The sequence below is a fragment of the Lonchura striata genome, chromosome 9 (assembly GCF_050655825.1).
Source record: "Lonchura striata isolate lonStrDom1 chromosome 9, ASM5065582v1, whole genome shotgun sequence".
NCBI lineage: Eukaryota > Metazoa > Chordata > Aves > Passeriformes > Estrildidae > Lonchura > Lonchura striata.
In genome coordinates, this window is record NC_140711.1 from 2,087,179 (window position 1) to 2,101,836 (window position 14,658).

Consider the following 14,658-nt stretch of genomic DNA (forward strand, 5'->3'; position numbering starts at 1 on the left):
CTTTGCCAGATCAAAGTCTAAGTTATACTACTTTTGAAAATTATGATTCGATGTCTGGGAGAAAATGAAGCTTTTTAAATGTATATTGGTTTTAGTTAAAATAAAGTTAAGTATCAGCTTAAAAAAGTGTATTTGTTTCTTATAATTGATGGTCTTTGTACTGGGGAGCATTTCTGTTTTTCTCAGCCTTATATCCAAACACGTGCTCTGGATTGAATTTAATATTCAGCCTTTTCAATATCCTGGCCTTGTCAGGAAGGTTGCAGGAGAATATGCTGTTCTCATATTTGCCTTGATACAACTAAGTTGAAATTACTGGGTATTGCAGAGAGCAAATGAAACCCTTAATATTATTTTAATGCAATTTTGTGCAGAATTTATTTAAATAATGCTAAGAAATTGAAAAATAATTTTGATGAAATGGAGAAGGTGTTGTTTTTCAATTCTTGCATGGAAGATCTCTGGAGTGAGAGCTATACCCTATAAGGGAATTGGGAAGTTTTTTGGCAACATGCCTAAAAGCCACTTCAGACCTGTTCATAAGTTTGGATGGCAAGCCAACGTCCATTTTAATTCACAAAAGTGCTTAGAAAAACAACAGAATTTATTGGGCAATATCCAGGAGAGGTTAAATTCACATTCAGTCTGTACTGGAGTAGTAACAGCTGCTGTGAGGATTAACCTTTTTGATTGGTGGGATGAAAGGAAATATTAACTAACTATACTGTAGATGGAAGTATAGCAGGTTAACATAATTTATAAAGTAGGATCATTTATAACGGGTAGGTTGGTTATATTTTATTGTGGTTTAAATTTTGACTGAAGTGACAGCTTTAAGTAGGATATTTTATATTGATGTAGTTAAAAATGTAACACCAGCTTGAAGAATCGGTGTTGTAAAAATCAATAATGAAATAATGAATCTTTCTGAGCTTCTGTTATTATTTTCAATGCATCCCAGGACAGTTGCTGTTGGAAAATTGCAACCATCTGATGATGATGGGTGGATGTCCCCAGTGAAACCCATTGGTGGTCCAAGTCTGGATTCTACTGGGAAAGTGTCTATACAAAATCACCTGCACAGTTGGCAGTAATTTCCTTTTCACTGACAGTTTCAGGAGCGCAAAAGGATCAGAAGGCAGCTGGTGCTGAGAGTGCACCAGTTGGTTGACATCTCAGGGAAAGAGGAGACAAACGAGGAGCTTAGACGCTTGTGTTGTTGCTTTGCTTATTTAATTGATAAAATAAGGGGCTGTAGTTTACTTGTCTTCCTGAACCATAAATATGTCAAATTAGTAGTGAGAAGTTGTTTGGAAGGAAGAATTCTTTCTTGGGAAAAATACAGAGAAAAATACAAAATGTCAGGTTCGGTAACTGCGCATCCAATTGTTATGTGAAGAACACAGAGTGAACCCAGTCAGGCTGTGCATGTGTACACAGCTGATGATGTGACCTTTTTAGAGTTAATAGTTGATTCTCTTGATCCTGATAAGAAAAAGTCTGGCAATGCTGTGGAACATTATTCTGAAGGACACAATGGACCAGGTTGGATTAGTCTGAAGATAAATTATTTTTTCCAGAGAAGGCATAGAGTGCTGACATAGGAGCGATGACACAAACCTTACTATATCATCAAACCACTTTTTAGAGGAATTAAATACTACAAATGGTTTTGTTTCACCACGTACATTGAGGGAGCGGGTATTTTTTGCTAAAATTGTTGGAGTTGTCATTTTCAATAGGATTTCCTATTTTCAGAGTTGCCTGCTGAACCTCAGGTGCTGGAGCTCAGCTACAGCATTCTCACCCTGTGTGCCAGCTGCCTTCTGCTGCTGCAAGCATCCCCAGGGCCTGAGGAAACGTGATGCAAAAGGCTCCTAAAGCTGCTCCTTTGGTTCTGTCACTTGTAGCAAGTGCTCCTGCTCAGCACAGGCTGAGGACCTAATGCCCTTCGAGGTTTTATTTGTGCCGTGACTATTTGACGTCTGCGTTTCAATTCGAAGGGGAAATGACAAAGCAGGAAGGATTATCCGGGCACTTTATTTTCAGTTTTAAGCCTTGCTTCAGCCACGATTGCCCTGCACTCTGTGCTGCGTTCCTGTGGGCCACAGCGGGGCAGGAGCGAGGGCTTAGAGCAAGGAGAAGTGCCTGAGGAGCTGCAGAGAGTAATGTAAATAAACTGTTTTCATTAATGACCCACATTTGCCTCTGTCTCACATAAAGCTGCCATAATCTCACTTTAATAATGATAAATTAGATACACACAAAGACCGTTTCCACTAGTTGGGATTACATACATTATTTATAGTAGGAATATAAATTCCACTTCAGTTTATATTGTTTTCTTTGCTACACTATAAGGGCTTGAGCCAAAGCCCATTAAAGTCCTTTCCTAACTTCAGCGTGCTCTGAATTAGGAGTCCCTATTTTTCAAATTAGTTTTATAATTTCTTTCTCCTCTTGTAATACTTATCTTTTAAAAATAGTTACCAAGGAAAGAAATAATAGTACATATTCTGTATTATTCAAAGTGAGGTATAGTTTCAGTAACTGTTTTTTTCCCCATTCTTAATAGTTTTTAACTTTCCTCTACATCCTATCACAATTTCAAGTCCTGTCCTTCTGAATCCAAGTGCTTGCCAAGGCATGGTGAACTGTAAATCTGGTGTGCAGCACAAACTCTTAGGTGTGGGCAGGTGTGGGCAGGTGGGATGTGTGATCCCTTTGTTTTCACAGGGGAAGGAAGAGCAATATCCTGGCACATTTGTTGGTTTGTTTTGTTCTTTGGGCACAGAAAAATTAGCAGAAGATGGCACTCTCCAATTCAAAGGTTAATTATAATATTTTCCTTCTCTCCTGTTGCTAGCTCAAGTAGTCAACACCTTGTTCTCATAATTGTATTTTTATCTGTTTTTCAATGAAATCCAACACCTGAGAGAATCTCCTGAAACCAAAACTGTCCAAATTAAACCTAGATGTGTGTTGTGTGTATTGCCTGGCCTGTTGTCAAAGTTTGCATAAAAATCTAAATCCCATGTGTCTGCTAGTTACACTTTTTCAAGTTTTGCCATTCTTAAAAAGAAGCCTAGATGTCTAGTTTTCCTGCTTTTTTAAATCCAAATTTCATCTGGGCTATTGTCTAATTTTATGGTTTTTAATTTAATCATTTTCTCAATTAATTTACCTGGCAAAGAAACACATCCTCCTAGTTCTAAACTGGTTCAATAACACTCAGTGATAACAGCCAATTTTTGTTTCTTCCAGCCTGTTCTTGATTTTATTAATAGGCAACTACTTCACTCTTCAGTTGCCTCAGAAGGTGAATATATTTGTCTTCTTGTGACTTGTAACAGTTAAATGCATTAATTTTGTCTGCAAAACTGGTTCCGTTTCTATAATTTTGTTTGATTATTTTTTGCCAGTTTAACACCAAACATCTTGTTGCTTAGTGATGCCAAGAAACTACTCTTATCTGCATGCCATTCCCTTCTCAAGTTCTTTTTCCCCCTGAGACTCATCTGTCTGGGATTCTTTTACAATTTCACTTCTCCTTCTATGCAATTATTTTTCTTTAAGTCTCTCAATTGTTCTTCATAGTACCCCTAAGCCTGCCTGCCTTCATATTACTTTGAATTCATCTGGATTTACTAGGATTTGTTTTGTCACCTTGATTCTTCTTTTGTCTTTCCCCAGATGAAATTTTTTGGAAATAGCTCCTGTAGTTCACTATTTAACAGTCTGCACTTTTAAATTTACTTTGTTATTGTTGATAAAGGGCAATGTGTACCTTTGGCTTGCTATCATATATATAAATAGCCTGCATGATAAGGCCAACTTTTTTAACTATTTCATACCAATATCGCACTATTTGAAATAGAATCACCTCTCTTTTAAAGGTGGCTCTGGAGATGTGTTTGTGTATTTGTTTTTTTCCTTCTGTTTTTTTCTTATTCTTTCCTTTGGATCCAGACTGTAATACAAATTCAAATTGCTTAGGCAAACCCACTGCGCATTTGAAAAAGTCATTTTAAAGACAAGATCCTAGGGGTCTGACAGAACAGCTAAACCAGCTGTGCTCTCCAGGACAAACAACACATAAATCTACAGTATCTTTTCTTCAGGATCAAATAAGTGAAAGAAAAGCCTCAGAAAGTAAAAGATATTTTTATCTCACAGAAGCAGAACTAGAATAATTTTGTGTCAGTTAAAATCTTAGCCATTCCTGTTAGACTCATAAAATCCAACACTTTTTTCATTTTAACCAGGAGCATTTTTATTTGCTAATCAAACAGCTCCCTTTACCTGTTTGATATAAAGGTTGTCTTTAGGTCGAGGAAAAAAATGGCTATTCATCTCTTTAGTGAAGAGTCAATCTCACAAGAACACTTCCCAGTTCTAATTGATTTGCTTAAGTAGAAAGGAAGCAAGAAAATTCTAGAAACTGAAACAGAAATATAATTAATTTGGTCTTATAGTTACCAGATTATTTTCCGCATTTATTCCCAAGTGAACTTCTTGACATTTATTAGGTTGCTCACTGGAGCTAATAGGAAGACTTCCATCCATTTTTGGACAAACTGTCTGATTGGAGAATGAGATGTCACTAGATGATTTCCAGAAAAGCCACAAAAGAAAATGGTTCAGCTGGTGTTATCCCTGCTGTATTTGGGGCAAAATATATATGTATGCTCTTCATAAATTGTTTTAAACCTATGCAACTGAGGAAGTGATTGCATTTATGGTTCTGGGGATTTTCAGAGGGTGTTTATGGGTAGAGCTCTGCATTTCCACAGGGCTTTCTCCTGCATGCCCTGCAGAAATGGAATGGGCACTAACAGATGTCAGGGTTCCTACACCGGGGTGGAGCAAGTGCTGGCATTTGGTGAAGGCACGTATTTCATATCTTAATAAATAATAGAGCTGGGCAGCTGGAGGCATCTAGTAGCAGTTTTATTAAATGCTTTAAGGAAAAAAAAGCCAGCAAACAGCCAAGCGTGGCAAGGGAAATATTAGTGACAGAAACATAAAACACAGACCTGACTCTGCCCTGTGCACAATGCAGGGTGTCCCCATTGTCAGAGGGATGAGTGTGGGACATGCAGAGCAGGGAATTCTTTCATTGTTGGGGAGGAGGATTAAAAACAACCCTTCAGCAAGCAAGCAGACTGAAAATTAAAATAAAAAGTGAAAAGTGCTAGAAGTCCAAGTGTTTTTGTCTGGTTAGATGTTATTTGTTTATTTAATTTTTTTACAACTGCACAGGAAAAGGGAATGTCTTGGTCTTCCCTTTTATTTACCCATTTCTGGGCAGACTGTCTCTGATTTCTCCCGTTATATCCACTCAAAATGCATACATTATATCTTTTCATAAACAACTTCAGTATATTATCTAAGTGAAAAAAATTAATTCATTTTCTTTTTGGTTATTGAGCTGAGTCAAGTCACAGAGGGACCCACTGAGTTCCAGACCCTCTGAAGGAAAAACTGGAAGCAGAATCTTCCCACTTTGTTAGCAGCAAACCTCCCGATTGTCACCAGCTTTTCAGGTACATGCAGCCTCAAGATGCAGTTTTATATCTGCCCAAAACTGATCTCAGACTTTCCTCTGTTCAAGCCCTCCCAAAAACATTTTGTTCTTCATAACAAAAGTCACTAAACAGAGTCAGTAATTTTCTTATGAATTTTGATGAACAGCACAGTAGTTTGTGACACAGAAATTCAGGATCTGACTCTGAAAGGGAGCTTAGATAGAAAAGCAAACTGAATGCCATCCCTTTTGAGGCTCTGCCGCAGCACAGACCTCTCCTAAACCTTGCAAGGTATTTTACTGAGACGCAGCCAAGCCAAGGGTATTTCACAGGAGACTTTGGCAGCACTGAGACAATTTCACTTTTGTAGGGAGGCAGGGGAGTTTTTGATTGATACGTACCAATTAAGCAAAGTATTGCTTGGAGGGTTTTGTGTAACAGCCCAAAATTAACTGTGCAATTTTTATGCACATTTCTGCCTGAAGGACTAATATTTACCCTTAAAGCAGAGCATCATTTGAATTAGTCTTCCACTCCTTTTCCTGCTCCTTTCCTCTCTCTTTTTTTCATTGTAGACCCAATTAAACTTCTTCTAAATGCTGATACAATATGTGCAATTTACTATATTTTCTAAATATGATTATATTTTCTTCTAGCGGTAGTTCAACATTGCTTACAGTCAGACATTCTTTTGCTTTCTGCTCATAGTTTCCTCCGTCCAATTAAAAAAAATAAAAGGAAAAAATCTTCCTTGTCAAAATGGATCCGTGTGTGCTATTGGGAGCTGCTCGGGAAGATCCTCGGCAGGGTGTCGCTGTCGCTGCGGGTGGCTCGGGCGCTAGATGGCAATGTGGCTGTGCGACATCAGGGAGCGGCAGCAGCACAGCGAGTCCTCGTGTTTCAAAAATATTTGTAATATTGCCTTCTTATTATGAAAACAATTATAATGTGTAAATGCTCCTTTTTTTGCAGTCTAAAAGCTTTAAAAAGTTTATTTTCCCTGCATTATGACTACACGGGGAACATTTCTTAATGAGTTCGACTGGTGAGTACAACATTTACCTGTTTTTCTGGTCTACTGTAAAGCTCTCCGATTGATTAATCTATCAAAAGGCAGAATTTTCAGTTCCTGGCATCGTCAGTCTGTTCCTTACCATGAAAAGGGGAAGGAGCAATGACAGGATGTTGCCCTCCCCTCTCTCCTTAATTAACCTTTTACTAGGTGTCAGGGCAATGATGACAATGGACATTTAAAGACTCAGGTAAAAGCAAAAGGTGTTAGATGGCAATAGCAACTTTATATCCCTATTTTGAGCTAGGGAGCCAGCCTAAAGACAATCAGTGCAACAGCTGTCACTCTGTCAGAGTTTGAATGCTATTGATGACTTCAAAAGAAGTGGCTCCAAAACCACTGACCTTGCACAAATGACAGCTGCTGAAGGACCTGATCCTGCACAGGCTCTCTAGACAATATTGTGTGCATTTTGGGAATGGAGCTGAACCCCTGGTGTGGTGCTACTTTTCCATGTCATATCCTACCTCTGCCCCACTGCATTAGGTCTCCCTCTTGACCAGCCTGTGTGGGTCACTTTTTATCGAGATAAGCTGGTGCCCTATGTTTGTCAGGGTTAATGATCTCACTTTGCAGACAGGCAGGAAGAAATAATTTCTCAAGGAATTTTGCATGGAGTATATTATTGATGTTCAGATAAGGGGGAAATCAGGAATGGTGAGGACCCACCATGGTTATCAGGGGTGGGCAGTCTGCCTAAGGCACCCCAGAATGGTTTATTGCTCCCACCCTGGGGCAGGAAGGGTTTTTGTCTGCAGGTGTGTCTGCCTCTGCGACAGCAGGATGAAAAGGCTGTTTGAGCTGTGCTCTGATGGAATTGAAGGGCCATCCATGGCCTGTGGTTCCTGCTGGAATGTAGGATGAAGGGAGCACTGTCTCATTCTTTGTCTTCTCAGAGGCAATGCTGCTTTCCATGCCCAAAAGGAGAAGCAGAGCCCAGAGCAGACATTTGATTTCCAGCTTCTCTCTGTTGGCTTCTCCATCCTAGTGCAGTATCCAGTGCTGTCTTGTGGTAAACACCAGCAGTCATTCCATTGGGAAAGGAAGCTTGGATGGGAAAACTAAGATATTTATGGCCTTTATTAAGGACCCTTCTCTGCCCCCAGTCTCTGTTTTACTGTTGGTCTCTCTGCTCCATGTTCCCCACTGGTGCTTTATTTTGACATTTTTGACCACTCATGCACTTCCTTTTTTCCCCACCCATTGTCTTTTTCTGTCCTCCTCTCCTTTTCCTTGTAATAGGGTGTATCCCTATGGCATTTGGTTTTGTTTGGTTGGGACTGACACCAGTCCCCACCGAAAACATTTTGGTTTGGGTACTCTGTGTAAGTGCAAACGTCTCACAGCTACAATCTTTTATTTCTCAATGAGGAATGAATGCAAGTAAAGCCCTTGTTTAGTGGAAATGAGATTTGGGACTTCCTGCAGACTGATCAACTGTAAAATTAAAGCTGAACATTTTGGAGAGCAGTGCTAAAGTAAAACAAAATACACCCAATGAATCATGAAAGAATTTTCCTGAGGTTTGAACTTTTGGGGTTTTCTTTCAATGATTCAAAATAAAATGGGAATCTAAACTGGCCACAGAGCTGTCCCCATCCTCTTGCAAAGCAATCGGTCTCGGAGCAAGCAGCTCTATCCCATGAGCACATGCTAACTCCAAACTGTGTTTAAAGCCGAGGGTTCTGTGCCTCCCTCTGCCCCTCTACCTGTGCCGAGGGGCTGGGGCAGGGCAGGAGCCACTCCAGGAGCCCCCGAGCCTGGCCCTGCTGTGCTCTGCCTCGGGAGACAAGCAGGGCACAGCTTGCCTGGGAGCAAAGCTGTCCTTTGAGGTTATCTCTATGACCAGGTGATATCCCCTCCCTGCAGAAGGAATTTTTCCTCCCATCCTTCCCACTGATGGCACCAGTGCAGAGGACACAGAACTGAGTGTGCTGGGTCTGGGAGGTGTCCATGTGCCTCAGGGCTCTTCAGCTGGTGGGGGGAAACTCTTCACAACACCCTTTCCAAATCAGTTTGTTTTAATAGCAGATTAAGTGCCCTCAAGTCTCCTACTTATGTTTTCAGTGAGAAAATGGCCAAGCAATAACTGAAGCCCCTCAGAGAAACAGGACATCCTGAGCTGTGGCAGATGGACTTCCTTTACACAATTTTAATGAAAATTTTCAACAATAGCTCTGTGCATTAGTGTTCTTAGTGGGGTTAGCAAGTGCACATGTTTATGTATACACACACACAGTGCAATGCTACACAAGCTTTTTAAAATAACATACAAAATACTCGGAATACTTTGCTGGAAGAAATTGGTGTTGCAAATTATATATATATATATATATATATATATATATATATATATATATACTGTGTTATGACATGAGGCAGGATTAGGTGGAGAGAAAATTTCAGGACATGGGTGGCCACAGTTGAAGGTGTTACAGGGAGTGTTCAGTAAAATATCCTTGGAACAACAAATTAAAGTGAATGAAGAATAAAGTTAACCAAAGCATCAGCGAACATAAACAAATCTTCATGCTAAACAAATAATCCAAGGAAGCCAAAGTGCAATAATTAGAAAGGGATAATTATGCTTCCTCAACTTCCTAAAAGAGCTATATCAGATTTTCTGTAATTTCCTAAATGCATAGTGTAAGATACTGGCAAAAAATGACAAACCCCCGTTAAATTTTATGATATACAAGAAACTACTCTGGCTGAGGGCCTGTTTCATGGCAATAAAGAATTAGCAAAATTTTTTAAAAAATTAAATATTCTAAAGGTGCTCTCTTCTATAACACAAAAATATCTGGAAATTTAATATATAAGAAAACAAAACAGTTGCAATACTGTCATTTAGACAGGACTGTGGTAAAATATTTATCCAGTCATTGAATGTGTTGCCTTTAGTTCACACGTTTTCCTCTTTTGAAGGAGATTTTTTTTTTTAATTTTTGTGATTGCTAATTTCTGTTCATTTCTGAGGTACTAGTTTTCTAGGAAGAAAAACAGATGGGCACTGTTTTGATGTCAGTTATCTGGAACTGTTCTGTGGAACTCAGTTTAGATTTTGAAGGAATGCTCTGAGGTAATAAACTATTCTTATGATATTTTAACAAAATTACATTGTTGTCAAAATGCAGTAACAGCATGAAAAACATATTTATTAAAAACTCTCTGCATTTTTTGTATATAGTAAACAATCTGGTTTTCCCATCCCTTCTGGATGAGCTGAACTTCATTCCCATGCTTAAAATGACCCAACCATAATTACAGCATCACCTTCAGCCTCTCTTTTGTGTTTTTGTTTTCCTGTATTCTCAGGAAGGAGTCAGCATTAGAAGCCCACAAACACTGAAAAAGGCATGCCCCAAAGTTGATGCAGTCATAACTGGGAGGCTTTTCCTGTTGTTCCTGTGAGCACAGTGTGGAGAAGCCTTCCCAAGGTGCTTTAGACAGACCAAGGCTATAAAAGAGCAGCACTCAATGTTTTGTTTTAGAAGTTTGAGTCATACTTAGAACTACAATAAAGCAAAGACTTTTTGTTTTTCTCATCTCAAATGAAGATGTGAAAAGGCTCTCTCATTTTGTGTTTCCAAGCTGGAGCCTGGTTTTGGTGTTCCTGGGAAGCAAAGGATGTGGGCAGGGAGCGTTTGCTCCGAAGGAGGAGCACCGAGCTGTCCTGTCAGCTGGAGCAGCTGAGCCCTGACACTGTGTCCCTCTGCCAACTCCACTTGCAGGCCAAGAAGAGCAGCCCCAGGTAATTTATAACTGCATTTAACACACTCAAGAATAGGAACAAGTAGCAAAACTCGTGCTAGAAAATGTAGATGCAGGTGAGCAGGGTTTGTTTAGATTGATGGATGTGGATTCTGGAAAAGAGAATATAAAAATTTACACAAAATGCATCTCATGCAGAAGAAATATTTCATCATCTTTAATTTTTCTACAGATTTGACTGTCTTGCATCTTAAACTCCATGATAGAAGATATTTTTACCATAAACTTAAATTTTCAACTTTCTGAGAATATTCTTAAAGAATCTAATACAGCATCAGAGGAAAAAATAATTGGAACAATAAGTGTCAATGAGATGCATTTTACTAGGACAGACATTTGCATGGCCTGTGCTATGTACAAGAGTCATAGAACTTAAACCTATAGACTTTAGGAAGATGTTGGTTTTATACCTCAGGGCAGAAATCTTTTTACTGTCAATGTCTTTAGGGTCACAGTGGATTTAAACAGAAAAAATATGTCCAGAATATTTTTGTTCTACTGTCCTTAGGGCTCTTAGGAAGGGGAAAGCCCACTGCCAGTTATTGTGGTGTGGTCTAACACTGCACCTCTTTAGGATCTGTGGAATGCCTAATGTCTTGTGATGGGTAATTAGACCTGTTACTGGGAATATTCCTGTAGGTCTCTGTAGGAGCTAGTGAAGAGCAAGAGTGCTAATAAGTGGCCCTGAATCAGGAGAAGGTTTGTTTGTTTGGATGATGTTGGAATTTGCTCAGTAACTCTTGGAAAGTGAAGCTGCACATGGGGCTGAGGAGGAAGAGGATGAGTGTGAGCAGACAGACACAACCATTTCAATGCAGGGCAAGAGTTTGTTGGGATTTGCCTCCACACCAGGAGAAAACTTACAGTGGAGAAAAGCATCCTGTGGCCCTGTATCCTGAACTTTTTGTTCTATTATAAAGCTTTGATTTTAAGGTTTCCATTTCCATCACTAATCAAATATGAATTCAAAGCTGAGCCTGAAGCTCAGGACACAAGCTGTTATCCCGCTTCCTGTTTTATTTCCAGAGTTGTGCTGCTTGTGGGACTGAATAGGATCACAAGTCACTTTCCAGTTAGGATTTCAGTGATTGGTTTTTCACAATTGCCCAGCAGATCCAGTGGAGCTGGATATCTTTGAGAAACCAGACGCCTCATTTTCAGTGGTTAAATGTGGTTTCAGGTTTCCTAGAAATTTAATCCCACAACTGTCTATAAAGACAATTTGTACCAAAAGCTGTGATTTAGGGTTATATGGATATAGCTTTATGTTACCATATCTTTCTTCTTAAGGATGATTTAAGATATTGGGATGCAATATTATTTTATGACCCAAGTTTCCAATTCCAGTCTTGTCTTTCTCTGAAAATGAAAGTTCAAACAAGTCATTCTTCAGCTGAATATTTGATGCACATACTAAAATAAATCACTACAGAAGTTTGATAAATTCTTCACATAGACCAAAGTCAAAATAAGGCTTTTCTAGACTGCATTTTCCATAAATAACCAAAAGCTGCAAATGCATTGCAAACTCAGCATCCAAGCATCTATTAACATCATGAAACAAGTAGAAACACCTGCTGTGATTCAATAACCCTGTTGTCTAGAGGGTAGGAAATTCAATTGGTAATGCCAGATCCTTGTTAACTGAACTTGAGAGCATCATTGAACTGTCTTTATTTCCCTTGAAGACAGCAACACTGAGTAGAAACAAAAGAGCTCAGAACACAAGTGATCAAAAGGGATCATCTAGGAGCACCAGACAAGTGACCTAAAACATGAAGTGGTTTATTGTGGATTAGTTATCTTAATTTTGGGATGATCCTCAGAGTATGAGTGGAACCATCTCTCCAGCCAGAAGAACCCAAAAATGTATGATCTCCCAACAGGAACGTGTGGGATTTATTTTGTTTTGCTCAAATCTCAGACATTAAGTCACGCAGGCCTGAGAAATAAAGCTGACCTGTTGAAATTATCATACTGCTCTCTGTAACTGAAAACTCTGGGCTAACTTAGCTGAGCATGTGAAGGTGTCTTTTAGAGGAATGAGTGTCTTGGATTCCCACAGCTGGACTGCACGAGGAGAATGTACTCTGTGTGACAACTGAAAGGGAGGTGTCATTCAAGAAATTACAAGGCCTCTATATCCCCCTTTCGTTTTTGGGCTTGGAAGAAAGTAGGGAAATGAAGTCTTGGCTTCCAGTGGAGACAAATTTCGGTTTCCTGATTCCAGCAGTGTCACAAGTGCACTTTCACTGGAGTGCAGGTCCTTTTTACTCCCTCCCTGCCAGCTCCTGGGGACGGGGCTGTTGCCTGCCTTGGTTCCTATTATTGTCCAGGCTGCTTGTGATCATAGAGTTTCACCTGCATTAGACCTGGCTCTGCTGTTTCTTCTGTACAAAAGCTGCACCAATAACATCTCCCTTAGTGTTAATTAGCTCACACTGTACAGGAGAGTTGAGATATGGGTCTGAGCTGCTCTCACAAGAACAAGTCCCCATGCCTGAAGTTAACCCCACAGGACTTTCTTAAAGCCATGCAGGAAATCTGTGACAGATCCCAGAATAAATCACAGATTTCCTGTCTCTTTCACTTGAGCTGTAACTACACCAGGCCCAGGATTTCTTAGCTGAGGAAAGTGCTGTCCAACATTATCTTTCTTTTTCTGGTTTACTGTTGCTTCAGTTCACTGCACAAGTTGCTGCCATATGTTAGGCTGTGCCTGTTCACCCTATGACTCTTTTTTTATTGTATTTTATAGAACATGCATGAGTGTTGTACAGTGAGCAGTGGTAATGCTGAGTACCACTACTCCATCATTTAAACAAGCAAACCTCAATAAAAGTGAGTATTTGCAGGTGAAAGTAATTTATTGTCTGAGACCCTCCTCAAACAAAACTGTCCATACTTCTAATCTAAATAGCACTCAGAGAAGCAAGTTTGGTACATATCAAAAAATAACTGCCTGTGCTAAGATAATACATACAGATAGTGTTAAATTATTTGGATAAGTAATTTTCCTTTGTGCATATGCCACTTTGTAAAACTGGCATGTTCTGTTGTTCCCAAGCATCATTCCTCTTCAATGAATTATAAATTAACCAATGCACGGAAAGTAACTAGTGGCTCTATAATTGAATGAGATGCTCTGAATATACTATTACTTTTACTAGGGCTTGAGAAAGGCAAGTTGGAGGAATTTGGTTTGCTCTTTGGGTATCTTAGATGTTCACATGGACTGCCAAATGTTTCTTTTCTTTTTTTTAATTACTTTGCCTCTAGGTTAAACATTAATAGTTTTCATTCTGTGCTTCTCAATTTGCCATCATATGGTTCTTCTTTAGATAACATTACTTGTACAAATTCCAGCCGAAGCTGAATCAGTAATCTTCAGCCAGTCTTGACAGCATTTCTAATGCAGTACAGCTATGGAATTTCATTCCATCTTCTTGTTGCTAAATAACTGAACAGACACATGGGAACAAATGAGGTTTGTGTGTGAACACCCTCTTCTTAATTTATAACATGGCATTTAGATCATGTATTAAAGGTGTGATTGTTTTGAATGCAAGACCTTTGTAGACTTCAGTGGGCAATTTCAAAAGCAGGATGCTGAAGGTTTGTGCTCTACAGATGTTTAAAAACAAAACCTAACTTCCAGCACAGAAACTGATGCACGAGTCTGCAGGGAGCTGCTCTGAGTGGAACCCAACCAGTGCTGACATGAGGGACACCCAAGGACACCTGCCTGGTGCACTGTCCCAACAGCTTCTTGGGGCCCAAGAAGTTTTTTCCATGGAGCAGATGTGGGTCCACAAGAGGGTGGGTGCTTTGCCATGGCCCCTGGCTCCTTCTACAGCCAAGAACAGTGAGCACAGATGTGCAGAAATGCTTTGCTCTGCAGGGGTGAGTTCTGTCCCCCCCCCATTATCCCAGTGGGCCTTGCCTGACCCCACACAGCTCTCTGTGCACCGTGCAGGATGGCTCCCATTTCAGCCTGGCTTTCCCTTTACTGTTCTGGCTCCCATTTCAGGGGATAATGGGCAGCCAGCTGGATTACAATTGTTTTCATGTAAGGTTGGTTACTTTTTGTTGTGGGAAAAGTTACTCTTTGGGGTGAGTGCTACCACTGTAACATCTGTACTGATTCCGAAGCAGTACATACATCACATACTGCCCTGCAAAATAAAACAGAAAACATCAACTTAAGGGATGACACTGTTCACTTGAGCCCATTACAAGGCAGAAGGATAATGAAGATTTGGAGGATGATGGTGAGGGGGATGA

At 39.8% G+C, this 14,658-nt stretch overlaps 1 long non-coding RNA gene across 2 annotated transcripts in view; it reads left to right on the forward strand.

The window, feature by feature from the left end:
- Positions 1-8,964: 8,964 nt before the first annotated feature.
- Positions 8,965-14,658, forward strand: part of LOC146766564 (uncharacterized) — a 75,327-nt gene continuing 69,633 nt past the window's right edge. For both annotated transcript variants that reach the window (XR_014957266.1, XR_014957265.1), the window contains exon 1: positions 8,965-10,354. This is a non-coding gene — a long non-coding RNA (uncharacterized LOC146766564). The remainder of the gene's footprint in view (positions 10,355-14,658) is intronic.